This window comes from Ascaphus truei, chromosome 14 (genome assembly GCF_040206685.1).
Source record: "Ascaphus truei isolate aAscTru1 chromosome 14, aAscTru1.hap1, whole genome shotgun sequence".
In the NCBI taxonomy this organism is placed as follows: Eukaryota; Metazoa; Chordata; class Amphibia; order Anura; family Ascaphidae; genus Ascaphus; species Ascaphus truei.
In genome coordinates this window covers 50387128-50406245 of record NC_134496.1, presented here as the reverse complement: position 1 = coordinate 50406245, position 19118 = coordinate 50387128, and the positions used below count along the sequence as shown (strand labels likewise).

Here is a 19118-nt window from a genome sequence, read left to right as displayed (position 1 = left end):
AAAACTGAAGCCTCCTCTTTCAAACCTTATAAAATGAGATTTAAATCCACAAGATTCTAATCTCCTTTAAAATGAGAACCCGAATATTTAATGAACCGTCTTGTACTCTGGTATAAATATAGCTGTCCTGACAGCTGCCACCGGCTCTCTGCAGCACCCCTGCACACCCTCATTCCCTGCAGTAGGGCATAAAAACCTGTGTCCTCCGCTCAGCTGCTAGATCACCTCTGCATCCTGGATTTCCTCTTCCAGTGAAAATAGACCTGCCTGTTTGTAGCATTTCTCTGTGTGTCTGCAAAATATCCCTCTCCCATGGATCTCAGAGGCCTGGCCTGGGCCTCAGGCTAAAGCAGCCAAAAGGATACATTTGCAAGATGTCTCATTAACACTTAATTAACCAATTAGTCTAGCTCGAATTACCACTGAGAGACTTGTGCCTGTTCCTGTGGAAAATGTAGCCTGTTGTGGATTGAATTTGGGAAGTCCTGGCCTGAACAACTGTCTGTTGATAGATTCATTATGTAGATCAGGGGTGGGCAATTTCAGTCCTCAAGGGCCACTAACAGGTCAGGTTTTTAAGATATCCCTGCTTCAGCACAGGTGGCTCAATCAGAGGATCAGTCTTTGACTGAGCCTTTGATTGAGCCACTGGGTGCTGAAGCAAGAACTAATTGAGCCACCTGTGCTGAAGCAGGGATATCCTGGAAACCTGACCTGTTGGGCGGGGGGGTGGGGGGGGGATGGGGGCTTGAGAACTGGAGTTGAGCACCCCTGGTTTAAGTGAATGATCTGGCAGCGTCCTGCGGCGAATCGGAAAGGTGTTTTCTGTCCGGGCTTGGGGAAGCGCTCAGCGAGTGACTTTATGACTCCCATGTAATGATGTTCTGAAACCACATTTCTTCCTTCGTGGCCAAGCTGGATGATCCGACTTCTAAAACATGCAACAGAATGACCCAGATGCCATTCCTGCGGGATTAGGCCGGCCTGTAATTCCACTTTAGTATGGACAGTCACATGACATTTGCAAACTTTAGACTAAAAAGCAACACACTTGGACAGCCCCTGCTACCACACTTGTAATATTGTTCCATTATTTAACATACATTTAGTAACGTTTTCTACAAATATAACCCTGTCTTACTACAAAAAGTACCGGAATATACAGCAGCCTCCGTGAAAAACACGGTTCCACTGATCGGGCCTTATGTATAGAACGACATAGGATGTGTATTTTTAAACTGTTTTCTCTGAAATATTAGCAGTTGTTTTAGTTTCCAGCTTTCCCTTACACAGCGCTGCGGTGTTCACCTGCCTCTCGGGCCCTGGAATATCACTCCTAACACGCACTATGCTGTTACATGGAACTGTGCTACTTTCCCTTACACAGCGCTGCGGTGATCACCCGACGCTCGGGCCCTGGAATATCACGTCTAACACGCACTATGCTGTTACATGGAACTGTGCTACTTTCCCTTACACAGCGCTGCGGTGATCACCCGACGCTCGGGCCCTGGAATATCACTTCTAACACGCACTATGCTGTTACATGGAACTGTGCTACTTTCCCTTACACAGCGCTGCGGTGATCACCCGGCGCTCGGGCCCTGGAATATCACTTCTAACACGCACTATGCTGTTACATGGAAATGTGCTACTTTCCCTTACACAGCGCTGCGGTGATCACCTGACGCTCGGGCCCTGGAATATCACTTCTAACACGCACTATGCTGTTACATGGAATTGTGCTACTTTCCCTTACACAGCGCTGCGGTGATCACCTGACGCTCGGGCCCTGGAATATCACTCCTAACACGCACTATGCTGTTACATGGAACTGTGCTACTTTCCCTTACACAGCGCTGCGGTGATCACCCGACGCTCGGGCCCTGGAATATCATTTCTAACACGCACTATGCTGTTACATGGAACTGTGCTACTTTCCCTTACACAGCGCTGCGGTGATCACCTGACGCTCGGGCCCTGGAATATCACTTATAACACGCACTATGCTGTTACATGGAACTGTTCTACTTTCCCTTACACAGCGCTGCGGTGATCACCTGACGCTCGGGCCCTGGAATATCACTTCTAACACGCACTATGCTGTTACATGGAACTGTGCTACTTTCCCTTACACAGCGCTGCGGTGATCACCTGACGCTCGGGCCCTGGAATATCACTCTAACATGCACTATGCTGTTACATGGAACTGTGCTACTTTCCCTTATACAGCGCTGCGGTGATCACCTGACGCTCGGGCCCTGGAATATCACTCCTAACACGCACTATGCTGTTACATGGAACTGTGCTACTTTCCCTTACACAGCGCTGCGGTGATCACCCGACGCTCGGGCCCTGGAATATCACTCCTAACACGCACTATGCTGTTACATGGAACTGTGCTACTTTCCCTTACACAGCGCTGCGGTGATCACCTGACGCTTGGGCCCTGGAATATCACTTCTAACACGCACTATGCTGTTACATGGAACTGTGCTACTTTCCCTTACACAGCGCTGCGGTGATCACCTGACGCTCGGGCCCTGGAATATCACTCTAACACGCACTATGCTGTTACATGGAACTGTGCTACTTTCCCTTATACAGCGCTGCGGTGATCACCTGACGCTCGGGCCCTGGAATATCACTCCTAACACGCACTATGCTGTTACATGGAACTGTGCTACTTTCCCTTACACAGCGCTGCGGTGATCACCCGACGCTCGGGCCCTGGAATATCACTCTAACACGCACTATGCTGTTACATGGAACTGTGCTACTTTCCCTTACACAGCGCTGCGGTGATCACCTGACGCTTGGGCCCTGGAATATCACTTCTAACACGCACTATGCTGTTACATGGAACTGTGCTACTTTCCCTTACACAGCGCTGCGGTGATCACCTGACGCTCGGGCCCTGGAATATCACTTCTAACACGCACTATGCTGTTACATGGAACTGTGCTACTTTCCCTTACACAGCGCTGCGGTGATCACCCGACGCTCGGGCCCTGGAATATCACTTCTAACACGCACTATGCTGTTACATGGAACTGTGCTACTTTCCCTTACACAGCGCTGCGGTGATCACCTGACGCTCGGGCCCTGGAATATCACTTCTAACACACACTATGCTGTTACATGGAACTGTGCTACTTTCCCTTACACAGCGCTGCGGTGATCACCTGCCTCTCGGGCCCTGGAATATCACTTCTAACACACACTATGCTGTTACATGGAACTGTGCTACTTTCCCTTACACAGCGCTGCGGTGATCACCTGACGCTCGGGCCCTGGAATATCACTTCTAACACACACTATGCTGTTACATGGAACTGTGCTACTTTCCCTTACACAGCGCTGCGGTGATCACCTGACGCTTGGGCCCTGGAATATCACTTCTAACACGCACTATGCTGTTACATGGAACTGTGCTACTTTCCCTTACACAGCGCTGCGGTGATCACCTGACGCTCGGGCCCTGGAATATCACTTCTAACACGCACTATGCTGTTACATGGAACTGTGCTACTTTCCCTTACACAGCGCTGCGGTGATCACCCGACGCTCGGGCCCTGGAATATCACTTCTAACACGCACTATGCTGTTACATAGAACTGTGCTACTTTCCCTTACACAGCGCTGCGGTGATCACCTGACGCTCGGGCCCTGGAATATCACTTCTAACACGCACTATGCTGTTACATGGAACTGTGCTACTTTCCCTTACACAGCGCTGCGGTGATCACCTGACGCTCGGGCCCTGGAATATCACTTCTAACACACACTATGCTGTTACATGGAACTGTGCTAGTTTCCCTGCACCCGCACACACATACAGGAAGTATACAGCTGCGTGCAATAAATCATACAACATAATGCATATCCGGTAAGGGGTCTGTGCCATCAGACAGTATATTGTCTCAAACTCCGTGTGCTTTCCTCATGACCAGTGTGAACCCTCTAACAAACCATTATACAGAGCATATTTCTAGGCCTCCCAGAATTAGGATGGCAAAACTTTGAACCACCACTAGAAGTGCTGCATGGGTTAGAGCAGGGGGGTCAGCACCACCCCAACAGTTCAGCTTTTCAGGATCTCTCTGGTTCAGCACAGGTGGCTCAATCAGAGGCTCGGGCGAAGGACTGAGCCACCTGTCCTGAAGCAGGGATATCCTGAAAACCTGACCTGTTGGGGGGTGGGGGGGAGGGCTTGAGGACTGGAGTTGAGCCCCCTGGATTAGAGCTTTCATGTTAACAGTGAACAGGTCAGCATGGGGGGGGGGGGGGGAGGTTTACTGACGTTGCTTCGTTAAAAATATAAAACATTTTTTTCCCAACCATGGCTCATATTCCAAACCAACGCTAGAAATGGCAAAATACTACAATCCTTTTCTCAAACATTGTTTTGCAAACATGTATCATGCTTACCTGTGATTATACACCCACACTACTGTATTATTTATAGGTGTATGACCTATTGTTCCTTAAATAATTCAGTCAGCATTTAATACTGTGCATGCAATGTCTTGTATATAATGTATTCCCTGTTCACTTATGTAACTGTATTTCTATCCATGTATTTGTCTTAACTCTGTGCCCAGGACATACTTGAAAACGAGAGGTAACTCTCAATGTATTACTCCCTGGTAAAATATTTTATAAATAAATACGTTTATTAAAACATTTTCCTTTATAAATCCTTGTGAAAGAAATGATTTTCCACCACGTTTGTAATTTATTAAAATCTCAATAATATTTAACTCTATGCTAAAATACTATTCTCCATCTGGAGCAGAACATCTTTCCTCTCATCCAACGTTCATTCAAACAAATATTATTCCAGCAAAATGGACCGGTGCGCAGAATTAGGGGGTTGCAGGTTTCGGAGCACGCTGTGCGATACAGAACCGCAAAGTTAGCAGCCCATCTACAGCTGTGATTTATATTTAGCTTCCTGAAACATGGGAACACACAGTGCCAAATGCTGAAAATGTTTCCCTCCACCACTGACCAGATGTGGAAGCCTTAATAGAGTGTGATGAGCGCTAACTAAAGTACAGTATCTATCAAATAGAAACCTCAAAGCAAACACTACAATACAACTCTTTTACATTCTGATGGGGTTCTCATGTTTCTTTAATGAAACATCAGTCAGGACATTATTTGTATTTACTATAAGTGTGACATGAGTAAGCATCGCTGCTGTTTGTACGTATAGCGGTAACGTTTTAAGGATAGTGCCACTGAATGATGACTCGTAAACAAGTTGAAAGACATTTTTTTAAATGTGAAATTCTTATTAAAAGGGTCTGGCGCCAAAGTGCATCTCAATTAGAGAGAACGGAAAGAAAAACACTGCTAATTAATGCAGGAATAAGGATTTCTGTACCGTGATCTGCGTTCTTTAGGTCGGAAATGTTCGGAAAAGCTGATTCTGCTCAGTGTGAGCATCCACTTACAAAGCAAGCAATGCATGTTACAATGAGATTTTAGTATATATTGTATAGACGAAAACAGAACCAGGTCCAGCAAATTGGAATGCTCCCTCGTGGGGTCTATAAGCATAACAGGAAACAGCAAATGGGTGCTAGGACACAAAAACTCAGGCCAGGAGATAGCATAACAAACACGGTAATCAAGCACCCCTAAAATAGATAAATCAAAAAGGTGATTTCATGACTAAAAAGAGTCATAACAGCATCCAACGTTTCGGTGCAACATGCACCTTCATCAGGGATGGGTATGCTTGACTACCTTGTTGAGTATATATTGTACTAGCTGAGAGCCCCGGCGTTGCCCGGGATGTTTGTGGTGTGGGTGTGGCATTTGGGTGGGGAGTGGTCCACGCGGCCCATGTGCGGTGGTAGTGCTGCTGTGGCTGTACTGATGGTGATTGTATTGGTGTGCTGATTTGGGAGGGTTTGGGGCTGATGTGGGGGTGCGGATGTGGGTGTGCCGATGGGGGAGGTGCAAAGGTGGCGATGTGTGGGTGCTGATGGTGTTGATGGGAGCCGAGAATGCCAGTGTGCTGGGGGGGCATGGGATACCGGTGTGCTGATGTGGTGGTGCTGGGGTGTGTGTGTGTATACATGTTTGTGTGTATACATTGTATGTGTGTGTGTGTATACATGTGTGTGTATGTGTACGTGTGTGTGTATACACGTGTGTGTGTATACACGTATGTGTGTGTATACACGTGTGTGTGTATACACGTGTGTGTGTATACACGTGTGTGTGTGTGTATACACATGTGTGTATACACATGTGTGTGTGTATACATTGTGTGTATGTATATATTGTGTGTGTGTATACGTGTGTGTGTGTGTATAAACATGTGTGTATACACGTGTATACATGTGTGTATACACGTGTATACATGTTTGTGTGTGTGTATACATGTTTGTGTGTATACATTGTATGTGTGTGTGTGTGTGTGTGTGTGTACATTTGTGTGTGTGTACACATGTTTGTGTGTATACACGTGTGTGTGTGTATACGTGTGTGTGTGTGTATACGTGTGTGTGTGTGTATACATGTGTGTGTGTGTATACATGTGTGTGTATATACATGTGTGTGTATACACATGTGTGTGTACACATGTGTGTGTGTACACATGTGTGTGTGTACACATGTGTGTGTGTACACATGTGTGTGTATACACATGTGTGTATACACATGTGTGTGTGTATACACATGTGTGTGTGTATACACATGTGTGTGTGTATACACATGTGTGTGTGTATACACGTGTGTGTGTGTGTGTGTGTATACATGTGTGTGTGTGTGTATACATGTGTGTGTGTGTATACATGTGTGTGTGTGTATACATTATGTGTATGTATACCTGTGTGTATACGTGTGTGAGTGTATACGTGTGTGTGTGTGTGTGTATGTCTCCATGTGTGTGTGTGTGTATGTCTCCATGTGTGTGTGTGTGTATGTCTCCATGTGTGTGTGTTTATGTCTCCATGTGTGTGTGTACGTGTACATGTGTGTGTGTGTACGTGTCTACGTGTACATGTGTGTGTGTGTGTGTACGTGTACGTGTGTGTGTGTGTGTACGTGTCTACGTGTACATGTGTGTGTGTGTCTACGTGTACATGTGTGTGTGTGTACGTGTGTGTGTCTACGTGCGTGTGTGTACGTGTGTGTGTACGTGTGTGTGTGTATGTGTGTGTGTGTCTACGTGTGTGTGTTTGTGTATACGTGTGTGTGTTTGTGTATACGTGTGTGTGTTTGTGTCTACGTGTGTGTGTTTGTGTATACGTGTGTGTGTGTATACGTGTGTGTGTATACGTGTGTGTGTACACATGTGTGTGTGTACACATGTGTGTGTGTACACATGTGTGTGTGTGTATACATGTGTGTGTGTGTGTATATACATGTGTGTGTGTATACATTATGTGTATGTATACCTGTGTGTATACGTGTGTGAGTGTGTACGTGTGTGTGTATGTGTACATGTGTGTGTGTGTATGTCTCCATGTGTGTGTGTGTATGTCTCCATGTGTGTGTGTGTGTATGTCTCCATGTGTGTGTGTACGTGTACATGTGTGTGAGTATACGTGTACATGTGTGTGTGTGTGTACGTGTCTACGTGTACATGTGTGTGTGTGTGTGTGTGTGTGTGTGTGTGTACGTGTACATGTGTGTGTACGTGTCTACGTGTACATGTGTGTGTGTGTCTACGTGTACATGTGTGTGTGTGTACGTGTACGTGTGTGTGTGTGTGTCTACGTGCGTGTGTGTGCGTGTGTACGTGTGTGTGTGTGTGTGTGTGTGTGTGTACGTGTGTGTCTACGTGTGTGTCTATGTGTGTGTGTGTCTACGTGTGTGTGTTTGTGTATACGTGTGTGTGTTTGTGTATACGTGTGTGTGTTTGTGTCTACGTGTGTGTGTTTGTGTATACGTGTGTGTGTGTATACGTGTGTGTGTGTATACGTGTGTGTGTGTATACGTGTGTGTGTGTCTACGTCTGTGTGTGTGTGTGTCTACGTGTGTGTGTGTGTGTCTGTGTCCCTGTGTGTCCTTTGGCCCGTGACTCCGCCTCAGGGAAGGGGGGGGGGTGGGGGGGAGGTGGTGGGAAGGGGGGGGGTGGGGGGGAGGTGGTGGGAAGGAGGGGGGTGGGGGGGAGGTGGTGGGAAGGAGGGGGGTGGGGGGGAAGGGGAGGTGGGGGGGAAGGGGAGGTGGGGGGAAGGGGGGGGTGGGGGGGAGGTGGTGGGAAGGGGGGGGGAGGTGGTGGGGAGTTGGGGAGGTGGTGGGAAGGGGGGGGGTGGGGGGGAGGTGGTGGGAAGGAGGGGGGTGGGGGGGAAGGGGAGGTGGGGGGGAAGGGGAGGTGGGGGGGAGGTGGTGGGAAGGAGGGGGGTGGGGGGGAAGGGGAGGTGGGGGGGAAGGGGAGGTGGGGGGAAGTTGGGAAGGGGGGTGGGGGAGGTGGGAAGGGGGGTGGAGGTGGTGAGGAGGTGGTGGGAGGTTGTAAGGGGGGAGTGAAGGGAAGGTGAAGGGGGGGTGAAGGTGGAGGGGAGGTGAAGGGTGGGGGTGGAGGGGAGGTGAAGGGGGGGGGTGGAGGGGAGGTGGGGGGGGGGGGTGGAGGGGAGGTGAAGGGGGGTGTGGAGGGGAGGTGGGGGGGTGTGAAGGGGAGGTGGGAGGTGAAGGGGGGGTGAAGGGGAGGTGGGGGGGTGAAGGGGAGGTGGGGGGGGGTGAAGGGGAGGTGAAGGGGGGTGGAGGGGAGGTGAAGGGGGGTGGAGGGGAGGTGAAGGGGGGGTGGAGGGAGGTGGAAGGGAAGGGAAGTGGAGTGAGGGGAGGTGAGGGGAGGTGAGGTGAAGGGGGGTGAGGGGAGGTGAAGGGGGGTGAGGGGAGGTGAAGGCCGCTCCCTCACCCGTCCGGCCGCTCACTCACCCGTCCGGCAGCTCCCTCACCCGTCCGGCCGCTCCCACGTGTATCTGAGGCGGGAGGCAGCTTGTTGTGGCCGCTCCCCCGCTGTGTCCCGGGCACTCGCTCGCTCCGCTGACTGTAGCGGCGCCGGGGGGGGAGGGGGAGGTGGAGGGGAGGTGATTTGAAGGGGGGTGAGGGGTGGGTGAAGGCCGCTCACTCACCCGTCCGGCCGCTCCCACGTGGAACTGAGGCGGGAGGCAGCTTGTTGTGGCCGCTCCCCCGCTGTGTCCCGGGCACTCGCTCCTCCGCTGACTGTAGCGGCGCCGGGGGGGGGGGGGTTTGAAAGCGCGGGAGACACGGGGAGAGGAGGAGGTGCGCGCAGGTGTGGAGGCTGATTTCGGGGAGGAAGAGGCGGAGGCTCCGGCGGGTATGTGAGCCCCCCCCCCCGGGTTATACATGCTGCTAATGTACACCCCCCCCCTACTGTGTGTGTGTGTGTGTGTCCCTGTGTGTATGTGTGTGTGAGTGTGTGTGAGTGTGTGTGAGTGTGTGTGAGTGTGTGTGAGTGTGTGTGAGTGTGTGTGTGTGTGTGTCCCTGTGTGTGTGTCCGTGTGTGTGTGTGTGTGTGTGTGTGTCCCTGTGTGTGTCCCTGTGTGTGTGTGTGTGTGTGTGTGTGTGTCCCTGTGTGTGTGTGTGTGTGTGTGTGTCCCTGTGTGTGTCCCTGTGTGTGTCCCTGTGTGTGTCCCTGTGTGTGTCCCTGTGTGTGTGTTTGTGTCCCTGTGTGTCCTTTGGGCCGTCACTCCGCCTCAGGCCAATGAGAGGTGTGCGGGGGCGGCCCAAGGGACCAATGAGATTTCCCCTAGGGACACCGGACATCCAGCAGGCAGGCAGGCATACAGTGCTTTCACTAATATAGTATATATTGTATACGTGATGTGAACACGTTCTGCTGGGCAGGTAACAACACACATGCTTTGGAATGGTCCTCAGCACGGCAGCTTTGTAACTGCTGGCCTGTTCGCCCCTCAGTTAAAGGGTCAATCCATCTGAATTAAGTGACTTACTAGCAATGACATGTTAAAGGGGCCACAGCTGCACGGTTAATCTAGAAGTATTTGCAAATGCTTTTTTCATTTTCGGAGCCATGGGGCGGCATTTCCTCCGGCTGCTCTCTTTTCTAGCTGTGTTTAAACAATGGTTTGCACAGGCAGAGCCCACTGGCGTTTATCATTTAAATACTTCCGCAAATGACATGTCTGCAGTTCAATTTTTTTTAAATTTTAACTGTGGTAATTCTTAATATTAGTTTATACTGCAATATATAACTTGACAAAATGCAAAGCTATTTAGGGGCTAGTGATTGATCTTCTACAAACTGAAGAGACCAACTGTAATTTAAAGTGAATTATTCTAATTCTAGCGCATGTTACCAAAATACTAACATTCCGTTTTCTATGTATTTATTAAATATATATATAATTTTTTTAGTATATTATATATATATTAAATATATATAATTTTTTTAGTATATTATATATATATTAAATATATATTAAATATATATATATATAAAATATATATACATATATATATTAAATATATATACATATATATATACACACACGTCAACAATGTATGCAGTGCATTACAAAAGCGCGGGTTTTAACACGACCGTTAAGGAATTCTTTTGGTACGGTCAACATTACAGGTTTAAGCATGACAGGAAAAGGTAAAGATCTAGCTGCATACATCACGAATTCAGAGAAAGCCTGTCCTGGGGGGGGTTCATAGCCTCGCAATGTATTGTGTTCCAGTATGTAGTCACCCCGATTTGTACTAATCACCGCAGGGAGGAGGGACAGTGCGGGACAATGCTCTTTATTGTCATACATCACCGCCCCACATTCTGTTTCACTTTGTCGCTACTCTGATGTAACAAACTTCTATGCAGCCAATGTACGTTTCCACCAATGGACGTGTGTTACTTGACACCAGAGAAAGATTTATAGCACTGGCACATCCGCACAAACTACTCATTTATATTTATCATTTTCTTATTCATTTCAAAGCAGCAATACTACATTCTCCCTCCCCTCCTTTTATTTAAATATGTAACACATGTGACAATGTGTAATTCTACATTCTTACCTAACCTGGCAATCGTTTGCTGCTCCTGTTATAAATGTGCAAAGATCCTGATTGTGTGCCTAACATAATGGCTGCTTCAGTCAGTGTAACTCAGCATCTACAATGTATTCTTATATTACGACGGTAACAGTATCTATTGTTACAGTTTGCAGCTCAAATTGCTGGGAACTTTGGCAACAAATGATCAAGCAGGAAAGTGTTGCACAGATCTTGCACTGCTGGGGAGGTGGCTAAACCGGTTATAGAAATCAAAGGATGTTCAGTATATTAATACTCATTAAAAATTGAATACAAATACTTACATATAAAAAAAAAAAAAACACAGGTCACTTATCTAATACACCAGAACTGATGTATTAAAAAAAAAACCACGTAATATGTCACATGTTTTGCAGCTTTAAATATCATGATTTTTGGTCAACAACAAAAATGAAATACAAATCTATACTAAGATAAGTATTTTCAAAATTAAATAAAAATGTTGAGCAGAGTTTTGATAAGGAGGGCTATAGAATACAAAAGAAAAGAGGGGATAAACAGATAAAAAATTAAATTACAAAAAATAGATTAAAAACAGGAAAAATAAACGAGAAATCGGTTCAAAACAAAATAATTCAACAAAAGGTGATTTTCTGCAAATGGAAAAAACACGTCTCCAAGGATCACAAAACTTTTACACTGAATTCTTAAGGAGAAAAGTCATCGTCCGCATCAACGTTACACGAGAAATACAAGAATATAGATACTGTACACGAGACAGGCGGAGGGGTGGGCTTGTTCCACACAACTGCACAACGACTTTCTGTTAGGAGCAAATCTCTCCAAGATGGGCTGAAGCCAGGCTAATCAGAGGATCTTTCATCAATCAACTTCTCAAGTAAAAATCCCAACCCACCAAGGAACTGTGGGGCATTTCCAGCAAACATTTCCCAATGAGCAGAGATTAGTATAAATCTCCAGCGAAGTGGGGAGACCCCTCCAAAAACAGCATGCAATCTATTAGGGGTAAAACATGCACTAGCATTTCCAATGTACTACAATGAAAGAGAAAAGTCATCACAAATCTCGTCATTTATTTATTTTATGTCAACAACATTAAAGTATACATTCCAGTATACTAGAGGGGACAAACCCTTCCAACATGAACTAAAAACAGGGCAAGAATGCTTACAATATTTTTATAATATTGGTTAGAAAGACTATAAAGGCTTTGAGTCTGAGGAATTAAGCCGTTATAGCTTCAATCCCCTGGAAATACAGTATTAACCTGGAGATTGGTGGTAGAACCAGATATGCTGAATATTGAGTAATGTTATAATTCCTTTCCTGAGAAGAACTTCTCATATCAGGATTTTAAAGGGAAGAGTAATATTTCTTATAAGTTACTGTAGAATCATGTTAAATCTGATTTAAACTTGCTTTCATAGCAAACACACAGACGTTTATGAGCTGAGAGATGTTCTGCTTTGCTCGCTTTTTAATAATATATTTATTGGGTGCATCCCAGAGCTTTGGCAGTTTTATCTGTAAGATGAGTAGAGTTGTTTTATCCTAAACAGGACTCCGGCAGTAAGACGGGCTTTCTGCTCAGCTTCCAAATGGGGTTTTACAGAACATGTATCTGCTTTTCCCTCTCCTGTTTCCTAATAGTGATCAAAACAATCAATCAATAGACTCCTAATTGCTGCATCATGCACCTCCCGTAAAGCAAGACATATCTGGGGTATCATTCAAAGAAAATAAGTCAACCAGTTGAGAACGAATCTGATCTAAACTTTTGTAATCATTCCAAAGGGATTCATTTCAACACCAAGAAGTGGGAGTTTGAACAATATCCATCAAAAGAAGATCAGACAGGGCATGATCTGCCCATGTTATACTTCTAATAGAGCTAGAGATTCAGATGAAAATCTTAAAAAGAATATACTCAATAAGAGAATAGGATGCGTGTGGTGAGGAATAAGAAGTGTGACTCGCCAGGCGTCTCTAAGGCCTTTTGAGGTAAATAAGGATGCTAATCCTTAATCCTGAGGATAAAAAGCATTTGAACTATTTAAAGGAGTCCACAATCATCTTAAAGTCCAGGCCAAGTAGAACATAAGATCAAAAAGCAATATGTTCTAAAAATAAATAAAAAAGGAATCCTGCAAAAATGGTATTTGCCCAGAATTAGGCGTACACAGGGCTGCCGACAGGGGCGGGGGGGGGGGTGCAGGGACAAGTGTCCAGACCCGGGGGTGTAAGAAGTAGTAATGAAGATAGAGAAGGGAGAATGAAACGGGGGAGAGAATACATGGGAAAAGAGGGGGAAATAGATGTGAAATGTAAAGGTGTGAAATGGGGGGAGGGGGGCTTCGCAAGACCGCCGACGCCGGTGTGTGGGGGGAGTGCTGTTGAAACTCTAGTCCTGGGCCCCAGGAAATCTGTCGGTGGCCCTGGGGGTACAAATGCATGCTTAAGTGGGAGAGTACTTATTGAGCATTTAAACTATATAAATGTCTACCTTCATGATCAGATTTGTGTTTTAGTAACAGAAAGGGGTCCCTAGCATGTAAGAATATAATACAGCCACTTTTATTCACACAACTGGAGAGAAAAGAAAAAAAGAATATCTGAGGAAATGTTTCTCAAATACATAAAGATGGTCGGTTTTCTTTTAACGGTTTCGGTGGAGAAAAACTAAATAACATTCTGACGTACGCAACGTTTAAAAACAGAAGTCAATCCCGTAACATTGTGTGTATATACCTCTAGGGGCATCAACTATTAACAATGAATAAACATACCACTGAGTAGAGAGCCCCCCAAAATATTAAAGCTGAGAAGCAAAATATAAAAAAAACTCAGCGAGACTGGCCCTGATAACAAAAAACACCCCCAATAAATATAAAAGGTGAGGGCATGGGAAGAGAGGAACTCTGGACCAAATACATCTGAAATTAAGGGACAAAAAAAGGAACATAAATATAAATAAGAAACAAGGAACCGCTAAAATGGCCAGATAGACCACCAGAGTGAACCAATTATACACAATCTAAGAGGCCTGTTACAAGGAGGCATTAGTTGAGGAGAATCTACCAGTAAGCTATTCCCTAAAGGCTTATACTGTTGGGGAACTCCGTGAGCAGGGCGTATATGTTCAAGCTTGCTTTCATCGTTTACATCTGACCCATGACTACTCTGCTACCAATGGGTTGGCTTTCAGTGCTGGAGGGGATACAGACTGCAGAAGTGAAGCAGGTAAGCCCAAAGAGTCCAGAAAGAATGAGGATTCCTCCAGAATACCAAGGTTGCCGTTTTACCATGTCTTGCGGAGATGAGATGGGAAGCCCCCCTTATATTGTTTTGGCTGGTCCCAGAGCTTAACCAATTCCAATTCTCTAAACATTGTGAGCGGAGAGTTCTCAAAGATTATTTCTGATAAGGATATGATCCATGGAAGAGAAATAATGCAAACGCATCCTTTAGTCTATTAAGACCCATTGTCTGAGGTATTCGTCAACATTTCTGGAATATTATTCCACCTAGGACAATTGTTCAAGCCGAAGCTCGAGATGAATAACTTGGTTATGCTATTGCTGAAGCTTAAATTCCATAGTTCCCTGGTAGGTCGCATACTCCTCCATCGTGTTATCCAAAGTATCCGTTTGCTCCCAAGTGAGATCGCTGATCGAATGTCTGCATGCACCTGCTGCAGATCCAACCGAATACATTAGTTTATTTTGTAAAACAAAAGTAGAGGGTTGGAAGTCCTCTTTCAGAATCGGACTCTGCACCTCCCTCCTACATCGGAGTTGCAGAACCGCCATGCTCTGACTGCCTTGGTCGTCTATCTTTAAGAAAAGGATCACATTTGTTTGAAGAGGCTTTTTGCGTTTCGGAGGCATGAAGAAGTACAGTGTGTAGCGAGTCAGCACAAATTTAAAAAAAAACGTATTTCAGCCACCATGTTGAATAGTGTGCGCACGCCTCAAATCTGTATTTTAATGTTTTTCAGCGCTGCGGAGCCTTGAAGATAACCAAATGAAAAAGCAAATGGGCTCAATCCATACATATAAAATTAAGAATAACAAAATAATTAAAGTCAGATACAGGTCTGAAGTTGCCAATATTTCTGCCCATATAGACCTTCATCAGAGAGAGGTATCATTGATACAGCTCTTTGGTGAGGGGAACTGGAGCCAACAGACCCAACCCAGGCTGTGCAAGATATCCATCTATATTTATAGCAACCATACTTTGCTTTCACCAATAACAAAAAAAGCAAAATGTTCACTTTAGGAATGGTTACATTTGGAAAATGTAAATGATTTTGTTGCTCTCCAAGTGGGACAGTCCATGTAATCACACCCCAAAGCTCGGCGTGTTAAACGGATGGGTGACAGCTGGGGGTCCCTGACACTCACGGTGCTTACAGCAGAGGTCTATATCTGCTGTTTGAAGATGGGGGTTTCCTCTCCGCACATAGAGGCCTCGTCGCTGATATGTTTTTTGGTTGGTAACTTCACACAGATGACTTGGCAAAGTACCAAAACCTTCCAGCATGTCTGCAAAATACTGGCCGATTAGGCCTTAAAATGTGCCTGTTCCGGCCTTGTTTGTGCAGCACAATGGGCTCTGTTTCAGATGATGTAATGCTGTGTCGAATGGCCTGGAGGAGTTATTAGAGGAACATAGGACGTTTCATTACAGCCTTTCCCTCCACAATAAATACTGTTCGGTTAGAATGCAGGCCTGTGGGACAATCTGAAGGCGATCTTTGTGCGGCTGGGAGAGGGGGGGATAGCCGAGAAGCAAAATGTCATTGTTACAAAGACTTTGGCAATATACAGAATAGAAAGCGGAGAAGTCCTGTATCATTGTGAATCCTCCTAGCCTGCCTTAGTATGTTTAAAATCAGAGCTTAGGGAGGCTGCTGCTTTATTATAAATGTTTTTTTAAATGACTGTAGTACATGGTATAAATCTCTTTATTAGGAGAGGCGAGATAGATAAAAGCTTGTGTTAAGGCATGAGGCCTCGGCCATGTTTAGCGCTTGCTTGCTGAAGCGTGCTGACGCGCGCTCCCGCTCAGCACTGAGCCCCTACAGCCGCAATTAGAGCGGCTATAATAGGGGCTCACCTGCGCTTCCGCAAGCGCAGGTCTTAGGGGAATTTAAAATTCCCCCGCTTGCCGGCGCGACAGGCCGGTCACGTGAGCGGTTCGCCCAATGAGGGCGAACCAGCTCCGTGACGTCACTGGCCCGCCCCCGGCCTGTGACGTGCCCGCCCCCTGACAGCGCGTGCGGTAAGCAACCGCAAGGCCAGGTAAAGCACCTGCTGTCCCTGCGCCTCAGCACGCCAGCAGGGAGCCTGGCCGAGGCCTTATTTACACAGGGTAGAGCATGGTGTTGCTAGGATCGGTAAAGAATCAGACACATACAGTATATTATTGCTGTGATAAGCATTAGCTAGTTATTCATTATTTCCAGCTGAAAAAGAGCCGACGCGATCTTTTAATGTTGGGATGAACGCCATGACTTTGTCAATGTGTCATCCGACATGCATAAGCACAATAACTGTGTCCCCTGAAGTGTCATCTGTATCGGGGCGGCCAACTCCAGTCCTCAGGAGCCACCAACAGGTCAGGTTTTAAGGATATCCCTGTTTCAGCACAGGTGGCTCAATCAACATCTGAAGTAGGGATAGCCTTAAAACCTGACCTGTTGGTGGCCCATGAGGACTGGAGTTGGCCGCCCCCGATCTATATATTTTCCAGGGGGTTCGGCAGGTGCAGAAATTCATCTCTATTACAGCAACATTTTTTGGATCTTGCAGTAATTGCAGAAAGGAAACTGCCGGCGACGCAGTCGGAAAGTGTGACCGTTAAGGTCAGTTCTCGATTTGCTCAGGGGTACATACATGTCACCTCTAACAACATTTCTCAGGAACACAGGGCAAGCCAGTGTGTGACCCCCACTTCTACTCCGACTACCGCCTAATAAACATCGCCTCGTGCCTAATGAGGAAGCGCTCAACAAAAGGTAAACAGCACTCTTTATTAAACAGGGGATTTCTACTACTGTCATACAAAAAATGGAAACTAATTGCACACTGACAATAATGCATCTCCCCCTCACAACATGCTCCCACTTGTAAAACCAACCCAAACCTGTAACCCTCGGGGCTTGAACAAAAACATCAAGCAACTGTGTTCAAAAAGGAGAAACTCTGCAGGTAAGGACAGCCCAGGGATATGTGCAGGGAATTTTATAAGGAAAGAATGGCAATGTTAAACCCTCGTCATGTTTCAAATATTTTAATGTGCCACTGACATTATTACTGCAACAAAAATGCCACTTTACCAAGAGATCCTAAATTGGATTTAAATAGAGTAAATAAAAATACCACTTGTGAGCACAGTCACGTCTCAGGCCGGTCCAGCACCCTGCCTAATCACTTCTTATCCATTGTAACATGGGATCCCTATAAACTTACGCCTGCGCATTACACCGCTTTTCAGCACAGCCAGGGTTAAAGAAGTGCAGAGCCAGTAACCTAATCACAGACAGCTATATCCACCTTTTGGGTCTCAGTGTGAGGCTGGTTATACTGGCGTTGCAATGTGAAACGGGAATAGATTTTAAATACACATCATATATAAGTTATGATGGGTACAAAAGTGACAAAAACCCTACCGTACAGAATATAAAAATATCACAGTAGATCTTTAAAAAAAAGTCACTCATTATCTGACAAGATCTGTTAGAAGAGCTAATCAAAGAACGCTAATTTAATAACATGCTCTTGCATACTAAATTAAAATATCCAGAATTAAAAATAAATAAATCTGGCAGAAGTCAGGAGAGGAAGAGGATACAGCGATCAAAACTGTGACCCCCGCTAAAAAACAACCAGTCTCCCTCTATAGACAGAGCGCGCCTATTGCCTAGAAGTAGCTTAAGAAAAGTTTTAGTTCTGGTGCAAATTGGCACATCCGTGCCCCTATATTCCAAGTAGTGGCATATACATGGTACAACATCCAAAAGATGGAGGCACGCTGATTGTAGTTCCAAAAAATAAAAAATGCAGAAGTTTACATGTTGTAGCACAGGGGGGCTCAACTCCAGTCCTCAAGCCCCCCAACAGGTCAGGTTTTCAGGATATCCCTGCTTCAGCACAGGTGGCTCAATCAGAGACTCAGTCAAAGACTGAGCCTCTGATTGAGCCACCTGTGCTGAAGCAGGGATATCCTGAAAACCTGAGCTGTTGGGGGATGGGGTGGGGGGCTTTAGGACTGGCGCGGAGCACCCCTTCTGCAGCAGACAATGTAACATCCCGGGCACTGCAACTACAATCCGTGCGCAGCTTTCTTTATATCGTTCTCACTGTAAACAGATGATGGAAATATTTTGCACAAATCCTAATATACATAACACATCCCCAAAAGGATTCAAGTGTTTAAGAGGCAGGGGATAGGTATGCTGTGTGTTTGTACACCATGGAAACATGAACGTGACTTCAGCTGACAAGACAAGAAATACGCCTTAAAATAAATAAAAACTTGCTTGGAATAGCACTCACTCGCTGACACTGACTCAGGCCTGGTGTGTAATATGCATAAAGAAAAACCCTCAGCTGCTGAGAAGGGAGCATCCCTCCCTCATACCCATCGGATAACACATCCTTGCAAGGAAATCCAGGCATAGCACGCTGCATTATTAAAGAGAGGCAATCCAAGCAGTTATATATATATATGTATATTTGTTTTAATTGTTCTAATATATGCAGTATTTAATTATCTTTATTGAAATCCTGCTTCCCAGGGTTCACTAAATGGCCGCCTTTCAGTTTCAAATCAATCCTTCAGTCAGTGTAAATAAACTGCTACATTGTATTTTTATATCACTAAGGTAACATTATCTATTGTTACAGTTTGCAGCTCAAACTGCTGGGAATATTGGCAACAAATTATCCAAACTGTAAAGTGTTACAAAGATCTCGCACTGCTGGGGAGGAGTGGTAAACACTGCTACAGAAATCAAATGATGCTCCGTGTATAGTGGAGACGTGCGCGCGACTGAGCGCGTGGAGACGCCCGCGCCTGGCGCTTGAGCG

At 45.8% G+C, this 19118-nt stretch overlaps 1 protein-coding gene across 9 annotated transcripts in view; it reads right to left on the bottom strand.

Moving 5' to 3' along the window:
- LRCH3 (leucine rich repeats and calponin homology domain containing 3) overlaps positions 1–19118 on the bottom strand; it is a 77038-nt gene that overhangs the window by 47799 nt on the left and 10121 nt on the right. The window lies entirely within an intron of this gene.